This window comes from Gopherus evgoodei, chromosome 6, assembly GCF_007399415.2.
Source record: "Gopherus evgoodei ecotype Sinaloan lineage chromosome 6, rGopEvg1_v1.p, whole genome shotgun sequence".
NCBI classification, from domain to species: Eukaryota; Metazoa; Chordata; order Testudines; family Testudinidae; genus Gopherus; species Gopherus evgoodei.
In genome coordinates this window covers 79,461,989-79,479,810 of record NC_044327.1, presented here as the reverse complement: position 1 = coordinate 79,479,810, position 17,822 = coordinate 79,461,989, and positions in this window count along the sequence as shown.

The window sequence follows — 17,822 nt, the reverse complement described above, 5'->3', positions numbered from 1 at the left end:
TGGGGGTGTCACTACTGGAGAAGCATTAGCTTCTGTGCTTGCCAGTTCCCTAGTCCTCTGCATACTGAGGCACTCATACTAGGCCTCTAAGTCTCTGCTGCAGAAGAAACCCGGGCCTCTCTCCAGGCAGTGATCTCCAGTACCCTGTTCCCTCTGCTGCATTTGGCCTTCTTTGTTCAGTGATGGCCTACCCCCTGGGGCGTCTGAGGAGGTGCCTCTCTGACAGTGTAGCTGGCTAGTATCTCTGTACCCACTCCCATCCCATGACCAAGAGAACCTGGATAAATTGTTCAAGCACAATATCCTCCGCAACATGCACACCAGTTTTCCCATCTGGGACTAGCCAATAATCCTTCAGGTTCTGGGTCTGCTACATGAGGGTGGTATTTTTCTCTCTGGAAACACTGGAGGCATGTATCAGGGGAGATGTGAAAATAGTTTAAAGTGACAGTATTGACCTTATGGTGGGTTGGGTATCCATGGGATCTAGTGCCCTAGAGAGTGCCTGGGCTGGTCTGATGATGTATAGAGCCAGAAAATTGGCCCAATGATTTGTCAGACATGTTGTCACAGTGGCCACACATTCAAATATCACCAAGAAGGCTTTTGGGTGGTCTTAATCAGCTTAATCAGGATCCCTAGTGTTGAGACCCTCTCAGAAAACCCTGGCCCTAGGTTAGTGGCAGCTCCTGTGGGTTGTAGAAGCACCACCATCTGCTGGTCCAGGTGCTGTTGCTGCTCTTGGTGATGGGTGGCCAGCTCTCACATCAATTGCTGCTGTTGCTGTTGAGCCACTTGCTGTTGGTGTTGTATGGCCAGCTGCTGCAGTAATTGAAGCTGTTGCTTCTGTACCTCCATCACCCACTTCAGCAGATTCTCCACATCTATTTTACCCTTTTGTGTTCTTCATTTGTTTGTTTTGCTGGCCTTCCTTATGTCCTTCAGTAGGACTGGGCCATCATGCTTGCATTCTCCACCAATCAGAAACGGGGCAGTTACAGGCTGCTCACTGTGGTGGCTGCTCACTTAGCGACCAGAGGCTGTGGCAGCCACCGTGCCTAGTGTTAGGAGGTAGGGAAACCTGGCCCCTCCCATTCCACTGGGTTCCAGTCCAGGGGCAGTAATGGGTGCTGTAAGGAAGGTGTCTGCTATTGGTGGTCCAACTAACAGCCTCCCCTGGGTCTCTTCCTACCACTTCCTTGGAGCATGTCTTGTCTCTTGGTTGTCCCTTGCAGGCTGAGGAATCCCAGCTTCATGTAGCAGTCCTCCGCCTGGGGATACTCTCATGACAGAACCCCTCCATAGCAGTGAGTGCAGATTGGTCAGTTGGTTGGTCTGTCTGTCTCTGTTCACCACCCAGCTGTGCTGAAGAGACTCCCTCTTAAGTCTATCGTCCAATTGAGACATGCTCAGCATATGTGGTGGGGCAGGTCTTCCTGGCCCCAGTGCTGTTCCTGCACCCCTTTCTCTCCAAGTAGGATTTATCCACCCCATCACAAGCTTCCATTGGGCAGGGAAGACAAGAAGACCCATGTAGCAGTGGATTCTTTGGCTTCCTCATACTTCTGCATGTTTCTGTGTTGAGAACTCCTAAAAGCCTCCATATATGGCCCCTGGCATCCAGCTCTGTCCCACCATTGTAGAGTGGACTCACATTGCTTCTGCTGCCAAGTAGCCCTCCATGACTGCAAAAGAGGGGGCTGAATAAATCAGCCCAGAGCCATTAGCCCACACAAAGATGTGATGAATTTGGGAATCTACCTGTACAATTAATGAATTCTGTATGAGATTATGAACTCTCTGGATGCATTTTTATTAATCTGCAAACTCCATTTTAAATGTAGGGTCTAATTGTCTTCTCCAGTGTACTTTTGTTTGCCTCCATGTTGGACTGAAATTTGAAAGGTGAGTGGCAAATGGCTAAGAAATGAGGGTCATTTAGTTATATGCACAGCCACAGAAAAGTAATCACTCGAAGGAAAAATCTGGTCCCTGCCCAGAGGAACTGGTTGAGCAGGAAAGAAGTTGCCTAGCAATGAGGTCACCTATTGGAACTGATCAGGAGGTCACTTGATAGAGGGTCTGGAAGTTTACAAATGGTCAGGAGCTGATCTGTTCAGGATCTTTGGCCATTTTTACCTGCTCAAGTTGAGAGGAGTTGCATGTATGAGTCTGATGAGGCAGGAGGGAACACTCCTTCATGAACACAGATGGGCTCCCAAGGATGCCCAAGACAAGGGTGAGATAATGAGGGGCATTGCCTTTTGGATGTTTGTTGTTTTCTAAATGAGCTGTACTTTCTTGTTCTTTATCTGTAAAGGAAAAGAGCAATGGGGTTCAAATTCTGTGCAAACCCTGTCAATATGTATGTTTCAAGCTTTACATCTAGCACATGCCCTTTGAGAGAGTTAATGTGTAATCCAGAAGGCTCACATTGGTGGTGGGATTCTGGAAGAAGGTGTGTTTTAGCTAGTGGGCTATCTTGGGGGCCAGCACTGGTTCTGGGGACCTAAGGCAGGCAGGCTGGGAGGCTCCATTTCTGTAAGGGGTACCAGAGAGAGTCAGTGACTAGGAAATGTGCCAGAGAGGTAAAGGAAGGCTCTCCTATGCTCTTAGGGTAGAATTCATACTGGAACAATCTCAGAACTGTGCTGGGATTACATGACTATTGGCCTTGCCACGACCCTTGAGTAAGAGGCAGTGAACAGATGCACTGCCACAAAAGCAGACCAGGAACCAAACACATTGACTCACAATCTGGTTCCTGGTTCCCCCTTTGCTTGAGTGGGATATTGAGGGGAAGTCATTTATGCCAGCCCTATATGTGCTAAATTGCTTCCTATTCTTGGCTGGCTCAACTGTCCTGGCCAGTGTTTAGGAAGCAGAGCCAATGTGCCACTCATTCCTCAGCCCAATATGCTGACTCCTTGTCTGCCCTTGGGCAGAAGAAGTAGTAGCCACAGAGGCTGTGCTCCCCACCCCCACTGCTAATCATGATACGAGTAAGCAGTGTAGGAGAATAAGAGTGCATAGCATCTCCCCTTACTCTCCTACATGGATACAAAGGGCAAGTGACAGTCTCGTGCTAAATACCAAAATTTTTCTGAATTCTATTTACACAATACATTTTATGTGCAATAAGGCATTAAAAAGCAGAGTCCAGTTCTCAGGTTTGTGCTTTGTCCTTTTTCTCCAACTAGCTAATTATTAAAATATTTATCTGTAAAGAGACAAAAACTTCCTGACTCAATTGCAGTTTATCTTTTTCTACTTGCTGACTGAAGCCTTAATTCCATGTTTGTGGTGTTTGCAGGTATAACTATTCACCTACAGTAAGTACAGATTGTGATACTCTAAAATAATTTGAAAAATAACAGAGTAGAAAGATTGAAAGTTATTTAGGGCAGATAACATCACTTTATATTTGTCTGTATAGTACTTAGCTGACTCTGGAGCGCCACAAATAAAATTAAAGATGATAATAATATCAATAATTTAATAAAAGTTTTCTTATGCATAGACATTGGTATTTTGAATTTAGAAAGGAAGCAAAAATACATCCTTTTGCAGTTTGCACTTATATTCTTTTCTATGTGCAGTCCTATTTTGACAGTAAAGTACCTTTAATCAGTGTGTACATAGCCCTGTTTTCAGTGGGTGACTCACTGCATTACATTTTCAAAAACTAAAGACAAATAAAAATGTTCAAAGACTTAAGATATCTTTTCAAAATGGTGCATGGGAGGCACACACAAATCCCATTCGCAAACAGGCCAAGTAATGTGATTTGTGCCGTATTGTACCTTCCATGTATAATTTTGAAAAAAAAACCCAACATCTTAAGCCTTAAGTACCTTATTTTGCTTCTTTCTTTCCTTTGACATTTTCCTACAGCTTACATTAAAGTTAATGTATGAGAAATGAAAGAGCACGGAGATTTTTTCTCATGTACAAGATTCATCTTTATCAGATCAGCCACAATTGAGCTTTCAGGTCTCACATTGCTTTTGTAATACATTTATGATGAATCCAAGTTAAAGCCTTGTAGGCAAACTTATTCAGAAAGGCAAGGGGAAATTTAAGACATTCATTCATCTATAGAATCATCAGCACCCCCGGCAAAGTCAGGCTACTGAGTAATATGGACTTTTGCAAACAGGCAGGTAAAAAATCTCATGTACTCCTGGCTGTATTGTCAACGCTTCCTAGGCCCTGGAACAGTTATGTGTACTAGTGTGTGTATGGAGACTTGCTTGTATTTAGTTTATTTTACCTTAGTTCTATAACGATGCTTACTTTTCAGGCTGTAAACACATACATCCTGTTTCAGAAACAAAGCTTTGTTTTGATCAGTCCATTATTTATTTATTTATTTTAGCTCTTATCCACACTTGGGGTAATGATTCATCAGTTTGTACCAGCAATGATGGGCCTTAGGCTAATGAAAATTGAATGTTAACTGCTTCCATCCTGGACCTCATGGGCAAAACTCTGGATAGGGAGATCTATGACATCAAAGTATTTTAAAATATATAGCAGGGAGGATAGATAGTCTTGGGGACTTGTAATAGTGAAAGACTTTGTATCCTATTACCAGTTCCTTGACCTAGCTAAGAGGACACCCTCCAGGGCTGTCATTTTGACACCTCTCATTGACATAAAATTAAAAAAAAAGAATCCATGTATTAGAAATCTAAGGCCAAGATGACCAAATTACCTAATTTTAGAATATTTCCCTAAACTGATCAGGGAGGCTCTTCCTAGGAAACTAGTCCATTAAAAAAATACACTGAATGTGGAGATGATCAACAGCTCTTTGTAGATTTCATGCATGATTCACCAAAGCATCAAAAGAGTTTTCAAAATGATTTTTTATAATAAAAGTCTCTCTCTCTGCAAACAGAGCCTGGGACATATTCCAAGAGGCTATAAGTTAAGACAGCTCTCTTGTCTTTGATGAAACTGCCCTAGTTTACTTAAGCAGAGACTTTGGCCCGTTGTTAGCCAAAGCTGCAGAGAGCTGCAAAGGAGTAGAGACCATTCACAGTCCTGACAGAGTCCTAGCTACTTTTGTTATCAGAGGAAAAGGCACAGAAGATGGGTTTACTCCTGCTTGAGCATGTTCAAATGCTGTCTTTTTTATTTCACTGTGGAAATGGCTGAGAAAAGCTGTAGAGAAACAGAGACTCCAGGGCTGTCAATCTAGCACGTTTCACAAGTGCTCTATTCAGTTTAAAAATTTAGAAAGAAAAGATAATAATAATGAAAAGAACAGAAGCCCTTGGGAGAACTATTGACATTTTTATCTGAGCTTTGCAGTATTTTTCCCTCTAATGTCCATAACAAGCAGGCATAAAGGACATTTACATCAGCTTGTGAAATATATTTATTAACATACCATATGATGGGTATCAAATTGGATGAATCAACAGCAAAGAACTTGTTCCATACCTTTGGTGAGTTAAAAAGATAGCTTAAACTGTTAAATAGTTTTTTCTAAATATAGATAATTACTGTATTAACAAATTAAGAAAAAAGATTGAGAAAGTGGGGGGAGGGGAAAATGGAAAGCTATTTTTGCAGCCTGTAAAAGAAAACTGACTAGAACAACTGCAAGCACTGCTGGCATGTGAAAAGGAAGCATTTCTTAACAGGAAACAGTGTAAAAGTCAGTGAGTCAGAAACTTTGTCATGGGATTTAGGTTTTGCATATATATCATTATTTTGTATGTAAAACAGTCTTGTAAAGGACCATGATATACCCACAGTTTCACCTTGTAAGTCACAAGTTTACTCAAATCATGCGTTATCTCAGTGGCTGGTTTTTAGTACCTCAAAAATCAATGAGCATCATTACCTCAAATTACTATAAAAGGTCCTAAATGAAATGATTTTGATCTGTTATGTTCATTCCAAACTGGATTTCTGTTCACATTACATAATCACTGTGCATTTGGCACAGTACCAGCCATAGCTTTTGAAACAGTCTAAGGATTAAAGAAGTATGAAGACTGCATTGCTCATAAAAATATAAAAAGAGCACTAGAAATATATTTCCAGGATAATATGAAATCTCCCCTCCTCCACTGTAAGCTCAAGTCTGACACAGAGCTAGATGTTTATTAGCTAGGATGGAAAACGAAGCAATTGGCAGAGATTTTCTATTTGACGTTGAGACTGTGGCTGGCTCGATACTCTGAAGAAAGTGCACTGCTCCAAGTAGGGTAGCTGAAAAATCAATTTGTCAAATTTTGCCTTGTGCACAAAGCCCATTGATTTCGGTAGACTCTGTACACATGTTTCTAAGGCCCAAATCTGGTCTAAAACTTATCCAAATGTGTTAAATCCACAGGAGCTGTAGTAAACACACAGAGGGTTGGTGGGAGAATTTTCCAAAAATATTTCTTACCAAAAAAAGATTGTAAAAAGAGAAACCAATGAATAAATATAGTGGTGATGGGAGGTAGAAAACAGTGATTTTATCTTAACTCATTGTGTTCAGCCTCTGCAACTTCCACAGCAGTCCCCAGATACAGAAATAGGGGAGAAGGCATTGGGTAGAGAGAAGAGGGCAATGGAGCAGAGACTGAGGACAGCAAGAGTTGCATGGACGTGGGCAGAGAGGCTGTGCATGGTTATGTGAGAGTTCACAGCTGGTCCTAGGGATGCGCCAGATGAGTAGTAAGGAGGTGCTGTGTGTAGGAAGAGCCGAATGGTGGGTAAGTGAAGGGTTTCACTTAATGGTTCTGCCATCATTCTTAGGTAGTGATACTCCTTTAGGTATTTCTGACATTTAATGGGGGAATTGGCTTTAACCCCACTGAAGAGCTTCTGTGACGGAAGCAACCTATGAAAGGACCCCACCAGATGGGACCTGCAAGCACTGGTCTTTCTCTGCTCATGGGAGCAGATGAGCCATTTGTAGGACATCGGTGCAGGTGAATGGTGCAGGTGAATGGTGTCGCTGGTGTAGATATGTGGGCAGAGTTGGCATCGAGGTTTGTTGCATGGATTGGTTCCTGAGCTAGAGTTATTATGGTGCAGTAACTGCCCACATATCTACACCAGCGACACCATCACAGGACCTAACCAGATCAGCCACACCATCACTGGTTCATTCACCTGCACATCCACCAATGTAATATACGCCATCATATGCCAGCAATGCCCCTCTGCTATGTACATCGGCCAAACTGGACAGTCTCTACGGAAAAGGATACATGGACACAAATCAGACATTAGGAATGGCAATATACAAAAACCTGTAGGAGAGCACTTCAACCTCCCTGGCCACACTATAGCAGACCTTAAGGTGGCCATCCTGCAGCAAAAAAACTTCAGGACCAGACTTCAAAGAGAAATTGCTGAGCTTCAGTTCATCTGCAAATTTGACACCATCAGCTCAGGATTGAACAAAGACTGTGAATGGCTTGCCAACTACAGAACCAGTTTCTCCTCTCTTGGTTTTCACACCTCAACTGCTAGAACAGGGCCTCATCCTCCCTGATTGAATTGACCTCGTTATCTCTAGCTTGCTTGCTAGCATATATAGACCTGCCCCTGGAAATTTCCACTACATGTATCTGACGAAGTGGGTATTCACCCACGAAAGCTCATGCTCCAAAACGTCTGTTAGTCTATAAGGTGCCACAGGATTCTTTGCTGCTTTTACTGAATATTTATTATACGGTTATGCAATTTATGCATGGGTCCCTGCAGCAGCTACATTACCTACATCTATGATGGTTATTGATTGATTGATTAATTGATTTCCCTTAGTGCTCAAGTGCTTTTCAAAAAGAAAAAAGATGGCTTGCTCACAATTTCAAAACTGACAGACAGAGGTAGGGAAAAGGGCTATAGCATACCAGTGAAGTGCTTGACCATGGCTTGGTAATAAAAGTTTAATTTTACACAATTAAAACAAAATCAATGGCATAAATAAGTTATACCCATCAAATTTTTCATTATAAGTCATCTGGTTTCCCTGTAGAAGGGAATTACTTTTGTTAGTCACATTGATATTGTCACCAGCGACTGAAGTGGGAGGGAGATGCTGGCTCCTAGAGGAATCTAGTCTAGTTATAGTGGGTTACATTCTTGCTGGCCCTTCCCCGGGAGTGTAGAGCTTGGTGGGAAGGAATAAGAAGCTCCCTCGCCCCTTGCAGAAGTCACATAAGGGCTGACCAGAACTACAGTGCCTGTGCTTGTGAAGCTCAGGGCAGCTACTGAGATGCTCCTCCTGAATGGAAGACTGTTCCTATCAGGTAGGATCCAGTCCAACTTACTTCATATCCCCTTGCCATGTGTTCATTTGTCTCCACACCTCTTCACAGCTAGTTGCATATCAAAACAAACCAGAATCTTTCATCACAGTTGCAAAAGGGGAGACATGCCTAACAGAATAATTACAACTGAACAAATAGATTGTTTTCAAGGGTAAATATTTGTTCCCAGTTTGCATAGTTGTTATCTACTTCAGATTTTCTTGAAAATTAGAACAAAGCAAAAATTCATACCCCGTGGAGAAATGAGTGTAAATCCACTGTAAACAGCTTGCAGATAAATATAGAAGAACTGAACTCTGACTCAGTCTCATCCTCTGCTTCTCTGTCCTTATAGATATGTCCTTCTCTGTCCGTGAGACTGCAATATTCTCTTTCACTCACTTCAGTGTGGGCCTGATTCTGCCATTCTTAGTCATGTTAAGTAGAACCTTACTCAACAAGAAGCCACATTATTTTTTTTAAATGATTGACTGCAACATGGCTATGATGAGCTATATATACTTCCTGTATAGGAAAACTTTGTAATAGTACTGCTGACAAGACAGGTCAATTTTTTAGCCAAAGAGCCTTGACAGTGAGCCCATATGACTTAGAAAACTCAAGGCGCCTTTGGAGTCTTTCACTCACCAGAGAAATCCTCTTCTGCTCCTGATTCTCCCTGGTTGCTATTCACATTGTTTCTTTACTGGGAGCCTGATCCAAACCTCATGAAAGAGAGTGGAAAGACTCCCACTGACTGCAAAGGGATTTGGATCAGGCTGTATGTGAATAGTGAATAGAGCAGGGTGAGAGAATAAGGCTCTAAGAGAAACTAAAGGTTTGATTGTGCCATTGAGGCACAACCCTGTAGTTGGAGTGTAGGATTGTTCCAATCTAGAGGGTGCACCGGGCGAATGGTATGTAGGATGCACACTGCTACATCCTGGCAAGGCATGCAACATACTCATTTCCTGTTCAGTCAGCAAGCTCCATTGATTGGCATGTGACTGGCACAGAGACATGGCTTCACCCACACTCAGCTCCTTCTTGGCCTTCCTATCCTTGTGCTCACTGTGTGTGGACTGAGGAAGCAGTCCCTGTGCTGCAATGCAATTTTCCCGGTCCTGATAAACACATGAAAAGGAGTAGGGAAGCTCTCTATTCCCCACTTGCATCCTGTACAGTCACATCAGGACCAGGCAGAATGAAGTTCAAATAGAAGAGGGTTGCTTTGATGAGTGAAAGAATCCAAACATATCGTGTTTATTCCCTCCCCCTATCTATATGGATACACTGTCAAGGGTCATAGTCTAAAAAATGGTCTTACCTTGTTGGTTGTACTGTACTGAAGATCTCTCATACAGGAACCCCACCGTAAATTCCTATTTCCAATACATTCATATTGCAAACACTATTTTTCTTAAATAAAGCTGTTGTGCAGCTTGCGTGAATAAATAAATAGGTGCACAGGCTAAAAATTTCCAAAAAGCCTGTATGTGTACATAGCCTGCTGCAATGAGCCTCACAGCTTGGTTCAACAAATTTGGGTTAGTGGGGCTCAAACTAGTGCTCTAAAAATAGCTATGTAGACAGCACTTGGAAGTTGCAGCTCAGGCTAGAGCTTGGGCTCTGAAGCCCAGCCCCAGGGCTCCAGAGCCCAAGCTCCAGTTGTTGACCCAGGCTAGAAGGCTCACTGCTGTGGACTGTGTAGACATACTCAAGTGACTTAGAAGCGCCACTTACGCTAATGCTTCAGGAGAATTCAGTGAAGTCTGTGTGAGAATTGTGTACAGGCTAGGTCTAGTAGGTTGGTATCTAGAATAAGTTCAGAAGAAGAAATAGGGTAGAAAGGACAGATGGATGCCGACCAGGGCTTGTATTACTCTTTCCTCCAGTATATGGATAACTGCCATTGAAATTAGTGGGTATTACCCTTATCCTGCAGAGGAAGAATGGAAACAAGGAGATGATCTGGATCCAAATCTGTCAAATTTACATATGTTGAGTTTAACCCTCCTCTGCAAGTAGCCTAATTAACTTAAGTAAGGCTATTCATGATAATATTTAATATAAGAGTGGCAGAATCTGGCCCTGTATTGAATAGTATGTGCATTCTTAGAGACACAACAACCCAGGAATTGCTGTACCAGTCCTGCTCCTATTAAATCCAATAGTAGTTTTGCCATTGACTTCAGTGGGATCAGGACTGGGGTCCCAGCGAAACTGTTCCTTGGAAGCAGAGTAAAAGGGACCGTAGCATTTTAGAGTGCCAAGGTCAAATATCAGTAATATAAAATCTTTCTAGCTGAGGGGCTCTGAGAGTTTTCATCTTATAACATTGTTGAACTGTAGGTAGCAGTTGCAATCAGCTGAGGTTGATGGGCTCTCATCAGCTGGGACTGTTGGGCTCTCAATCCTTAGGTTCATTCAGCACTTAGCCCTGAGGCAGATCTTTCTTGCTTGATACTCTTCAGCTGTAGAATTATCTCAGAGAAGAGCCACTGGAATGTCTCAGTTACTGTGATCAGGGCCTGGTTTTGGTCTCATTTATTTCTGCTGGCCTATTTTACTACTTCCCCCTACTCCCTGTTATATCGCCTAACATTTTTGTGTTCTCCTTTTCTCTTATTTCTTAGTGGTGGGGTGGCTTGCTTGGTGACTTTTCATTGTGTCCATGTGTCATAATGTTTGTCATTGTCTGACTGTGCATCGGCTAGTTCCTTTGTAATTTTTTTATCTTGTGTTTTGTTCTTATTGTACCACACATAGATACCTTGCCATAGCCAATTTAAAACTAGGATAAATAAGCAAATATTCCTAAAGTATAAAATATGGATTAACAAACCAGTTCAGATGAATTAAGAACTGAGGCAAACTATCAACTAAACTTGAAGTGAACCTTAAATGATGTTTCAAAATGTTTTGTTAACCATTTTCTTGATTTTTATTCATTTTTCAGGTTTCAGATAAATGCTGTAGTGCCATAATAAGGTGCCACAGGTTGATTTCTCAGTAATACCAAAAGCCTTGCAAGAAAATCTGTTCTCATGAGATTTCCAGCCCTCTTCTGCAGAACCAAGTAATTGAGATTATTCAACTAAGAATCTGAGTTTATAGATGCTAATCTGAATGGAACTTGCACTCCAAAACTTTTACACCTTTCACTGATAATAATGTTGATGTTCAGGAAAATGAAAATAAACAATGAACAGTTATCTTAAGTCAAACAAAACGTATGTATCTCAGCTTCCTACTTCCCCTTTGTATCAAATGCCTAAATTTGATACAAACCAAAATCTATAATGCGTTCAGTTCACCATGTTGGTACTCCAGTTTTATTCCAACATACCTTCACTCATATCAGTGGAGTTTACTAGTGTTAAACTGCAGCAACATAACGGTGAACCAGGCCCAGTTTGCTTGGCTGTTATTTTACAACTAAACTCCTGTGCCACAATGCTAGTAAGATTTCCTGAAGAAATCTCCACAAAGAAAATGTTTTTATTAATTGAGCTTGAATAACGTAATTTTGTGTAATCATTTGTTTTAAACAGAACTGAAAACTAATTTCTTCTTTTAAGAAGGTTCATGATGTATAGGTCAACATAAAAGCTGCTGTCAAACCTTGTGAAAACCTAAATCTTTGTCAGTCAGACTCCATTCATGCTAAAAATAGAATACTAATCATTTTTGCCTGCAGAGATGCTTGAGGATTTGGTACTTATTGAAAACTAGACCTTAAAAAAGCTAAAATCAGACTCCTTCCTTTCTCCACTTAGCTCAAGATCTCTCTTTCAGATTTAGGGTCCAATGTGGCTTAAAACAAAGCAAAACAAAAAAACTAAATTTTGTATTCATATTTTATTAAATTACAAAACCAAGATTCACTTGCCTCTTACAATACATATGGAACAACAGAATTCTGTTTGAGGTAGGACACTCCCCAAATCCCTGGAATATAGGGAGAGAAATTTTGGTGTTACATCGCTTAAGGGGTTCAGCTTATTTGCCAGTCCCATTCTATAGGCCAGTCAGCAGAGAAGGGACTGGGGAGCAAGACTGTCCCCTCATCCTTATTGCCTCCTTTGTGGCAATGTGCATGCCCGAGGCAGAAGAGAGCACACAGTTTCTTCCCTGCCTTGAATACAGGGACTACAATTGTGCCAGGCCCTTAGGTGGGCTGAACAAAGGGAAGGACTCCTTGTACCCTCTCCAGAACTCATTTCGCCTTATTGCACATCTACAGAAGGGCTAATGTGGTGAAGCAAGATGGGCTTGTGGTTAAGCCCCTGGATGGGGATGCAGGAGACCTAGATTTAGTTCCCTGGTCAGCAACCAGCTTCCTGAGTGACCTTGGGCAAGTCTTTTAATTTCTTTCTACTTCAGTTACCCATCTGTAAAACTAGGATATGAAATTTCTATTCTCCCATCCATTGTATTTCTTGTCTATTTTAATAAGTTTTGGAGACAGGATCTGAGTCTTGCGATGTTTATACAATGCCTAGTGCAATGATACCCGGATCTCAGTTGGGGCTTTTAGGTGCTACCGTATTATAAATAATAACTATCTGCCCCCAAATATGTATTATTGGGATGACAGTGGCCCCACATATTTATATTATTATTGAGGGTGCTTATCGCCTCTGAGGATTTGTTTTCTGTTCTCCTACTCTAAAGCCTAGAAAAAGAGAGCTTGTAATATGTTTGTAACTGTAGCATACAAATGATCCAATCTGGCCTTTTGAAAGAATAATAAATACTGCTAATAAGTCTGAACATATAAACTGCCTACCCATAGAGGCACTGCGGGTAGCTGCACAATAAAACATTATAAAAGAAACCCAACAAAAATATTTTAATAAAAACCATCCTCTTCAAACAAAAAGAACAAAATCCATATGTCAGCCACATTTATGTCCTACTGCTTGTATACATTTGTCTCTTCAACAAGTTTAAGCCAGGGCTTGAGTTTGCTCCCATAGAAGTCTGTTACTGCAGGCTTCTGTGCTGCATGGGAATCTTCACAGTGCTATGTGCAGCCCCACTCTGGACATAAGCCTCCAACCCCCAGCACACCGCGTACACCAAGAGTTGCAAAGACTTCTTGGAACACAGCGTGGGGCTATCTTCTGTGGCCAAGGAAATCCTCCCTCAGCCGGAACCAGGGCTTTTCAGGCACTTTTATTGCACTCTTGATCTTTGACATTATGTAAAGAGGCCGTAGTGTCTTAATTTGGAGCTATCTATCATATGAATCTGTTCTTGAGCATTCTCTGCTTATTACATTTTCAATGAATAAGACATTAATTCCTACTCTGTTAAGTAAAACACACTCAAAACCACAAACAGTAGATTTCTAACCCTTGCATTAGCATACAGCAGGGTTGCTGGGTTTTTTAGCAGACACTAAGGTGCTGTTGAACAACGACTGATGAGCTTTTTGCAACTGATGTTGCACTGTATTTGTAAACATATGCCTCAACAAGCACAATTGATTAGAAGGAACCAGGAAAGTGGGGGAGGGAATATTGTTATTTTTATAACATGAACTTCCAACAAAAGTATACTCCAAAATAATCAACAGTGTCAATCTACAAGTGCCTATGTTATAAGCAGAAAGCTTGAAAAGTATTATTTCTTAGTGCCTTTATTTTATCTAGCTAAAATCAAAACAGCACTTACTATAAAAAATAGACATCTGCTTAGGAGGCTGGTAATAAGTTTATAAGGAAGTTAACATTATTTTTATGATAGGTTTGAAAAGTAAAGTATAGTACCTAGTGTCAACACAAATGACCAAAGTGGCATGGATGCTTCTACACAGATCCTAGTGTGGATTTGTAGAGACCATGGTCTGCATTTCCCACTCTTAGAAAGCCAACCAGTGTGAAAGGTGTTTGCTGGTGGAATCTCTCAGAAAGCAGGTGGCAGAGCCATAGGGGGAGGTGACTAGGCTGAGGAGCATCCATGCCCATGAGGAATTCATTGAGAATATTCATATGAAGTCCAAGGCTGAGGAAGCTATCTAGGTAGAGACAACTGCTGTCATACCACTGAGGGAAGAAGATATGGCTCTGGCACAGGGAGGACACAGGCTGCTGGTTACTTCTGGCCGTAGGCAATGCTCTACTCCTACTCCCAACCTACCCACCATAGTGATGAAGTATCAGAGGGTAGCCGTGTTAGTCTGGATCTGTAAAAGCAGCAAAGAATCCTGTGGCACCTTATAGACTAACAGACGTTTTGGAGCATGAGCTTTCGTGGGTGAATAACCACTTCCTCAGATGCATGTAATAGAAATATCCAGGGGCAGGTATATATATGTGTGCTAGCAAGCAAGCTAGAGATAACGAGGTCAGTTCAATCAGGGAGGATGAGGCCCTGTTCTAGCAGTTGAGGTGTGAAAACCAAGAGAGGAGAAACTGGTTCTGTAATTGGCAAGCCATTCACAGTCTTTGTTCAATCCTGAGCTGATGGTGTCAAATTTGCAGATGAACTGAAGCTCAGCAATTTCTCTTTGAAGTCTGGTCCTGAAGTTTTTTTGCTGCAGGATGGCCACCTTAAGGTCTGCTATAGTGTGGCCAGGGAGGTTGAAGTGCTCTCCTACAGGTTTTTGTATATTGCCATTCCTAATGTCTGATTTGTGTCCATTTATCCTTTTCCGTAGAGACTGTCCAGTTTGGCCGATGTACATAGCAGAGGGGCATTGCTGGCATATGATGGCGTATATTACATTGGTGGATGTGCAGGTGAATGAACCAGTGATGGTGTGGCTGATCTGGTTAGGTCCTGTGATGGTGTCGCTGGTGTAGATATGTGGGCAGAGTTGGCATCGAGGTTTGTTGCATGGATTGGTTCCTGAGCTAGAGTTATTATGGTGTGGTGTGCAGTTACTGGTGAGAATATGTTTCAGGTTGGCAGATTGTCCGTGGGCAAGGATTGGCCTGCCACCCAAGGCCTGTGAAAGTGTGGGATCATTGTCCAGGATGGGTTGTAGATCCTTGATGATGCGTTGGAGGGGTTTTAGCTGGGGGCTGTATGTGATGGCCAGTGGAGTCCTGTTGGTTTCTCTCTTGGGTTTGTCTTGCAGTAGGAGGCTTCTGGGTACACGTCTGGCTCTGTTGATCTGTTTCCTTATTTCCTCATGCGGGTATTGTAGTTTTGAGAATGCTTGGTGGAGATTTTGTAGGTGTTGGTCTCTGTCTGAGGGGTTAGAGCAGATGCGGTTGTACCTTAGTGCTTGGCTGTAGACAATGGATCGTGTGATGTGCCCGGGATGGAAGCTGGAGGCATGAAGGTAGGCATAGCGGTCGGTGGGTTTTTGATATAGGGTGGTGTTAATGTGACCATCACTTATTTGCACTGTGGTGTCAAGAAAGTGGACCTCCCGTGTAGATTGGTCCAGGCTGAGGTTGATGGTGGGGTGGAAGCTGTTGAAATCATGGTGGAATTTTTCCAGAGTCTCCTTCCCATGGGTCCAGATGATGAAGATGTCATCAATGTAGCGTAGATAGAGAAGGGGTGTGAGTGGACGAGAGCTGAGGAAGCGTTGTTCCAGGTTGGCCATGAAGATATTGGCATATTGTGGGGCCATGCGGGTGCCCATAGCAGTGCCACTGATCTGGAGATATATATTGTCATCAAATTTGAAATAGTTCTGTGTAAGTATAAAGGCACAGAGCTCAGCAGCCAGTTGTGCTGTGGCATCATCAGGGATAGTGTTCCTGACAGCTTGTATTCCATCTGTGTGTGGGATGTTTGTGTAGAGAGCCTCTACATCCATGGTGGCTAGGATGGTGTTTTCTGGGAGGTCACCAATGCATTGTAGTTTCCTCAGGAAATCAGTGGTGTCGCGGAGATAGCTGGGAGTGCTGGTGGCATAGGGTCTGAGTAGAGAGTCCATATATCCAGACAGTCCTTCAGTGATGAAGAACTTTTATGCTGCCTTGGCAATGAGGAATCACCCCCAAAGGTGGAGGAGGAGAAGTTCTGTACTGTCAAGGCTGGGAGGATCATAGCTACCACTCCCAGGAGGAAACTTAGGGTAATGGTGGTTGGTGACTCTTTTCTTAGGGGGATGGAGGCACCCATCTGTCGGCCTGACATGGCATTCTGTCTGGCAGGGCCCCATATCTGAGATATTACAGAGGGATTGTCCAGGATTATTTGTCCCTATAACTATTACCTCATGCTACTCATCCATGTAGGCACTAATGATACTGCGAGGTATGACCCTGAGCAAATTAGAAGTGGCCATAGGGCTCTGGCAATGAGAGTGAATGAGCTGGGAGCACAGGTGGTGTTCTCTTCAATTCTTCTGGTCAAAGGTAGGGGCCCAGGCAAAGACAGATGCATACTGGAGATGAATGCCTGGCTGTGAGGATGGTGTCACCTGGAGGGCTTTGGCTTCCTTGACCACAGGATGCTGTTCTGGTAAGAAGGACTGCTAAGCAGATATGAAGTCCACCGATTGAGGAAGGGGAAGAGCATATTTGGATACAGACTGGCTAACATAGTGAGGAGGGCTTTAAACTGGGTTCCACGGGGACAGGTGACAAAAGACCACATATAAGTTAAAAACCTGGAGACTTGGGAGAAGGGCCAGAATCTGGTGGGAGGTTGGGCTGTTACAGCAGGGATAAGGGAGAGAAAAGAATGAACACATGGGAAAATCAAATCAGTATCCTAGATGTCTGTATACTAATGCAAGAAGTATGGACAATAAGCAGGAAGAACTTGAAATGCTAGTTAATAAACACACCTATGACATAGTTGGTACCACAGAGACTTGATGAGATAATAGACATGACTGGAATATTAGTATAGAAGGATACAGCTTGCTCAGGAAGGACAGGCAAGGAAAAAAAGGAGGAGGTGTTGCCTTATATATTAAAAATGTATACTCTTGGATTGAGATTGAGATGGAAACAGGAGGTAGACTGGTTGAAAAACAAAAGTAAAAAACAAGGTGATGTCATGGTAGGGGTCTACTACAGACCACCTAACCAGGAAGAAGATATGGATGAGACTTTTTTAAGACAACTAACAAAATCAGCCAAAGCACAGAGCTTGGTGGTGATAGGTGTCTTCAACTATCCAGACATATGTTGGGAAAATAATACAGCAGGGCCCAAATTATCCAACAAGTTTTTGGAATGTATTGGAGACATTTTTTTATTCCAGAAGGTGGCAAAAGCTACTAGGGGAGAGGCTGATCTAGATTTCATTTTGACAAATAGGGAGAAACTGGTTGATAATTTGAAAGTGGAAGGCAGCTTAGGTGAAAGTGATCATGAAATGGTAGAGTTCATGATTCTAAGGAATGGTAGGAGGGAAAACAGCACAATAAAAATAATGGATTTCAGGAAGACAGACTTCAGCAAACTCAGGTAGTTGATAGGTAAGCTCGCATGGGAAGCAAGTCCAAGGGATAAACAGTTCAAGAGAGTTTTTCAATAAAGCCATTATTAAGATTTGAGGTAAGAGTCCACCCTGACTTAACCAGGATATCTTCAATGATCTGAAACTCAAAAAAGAGTCTCACAAAAAGTGGAA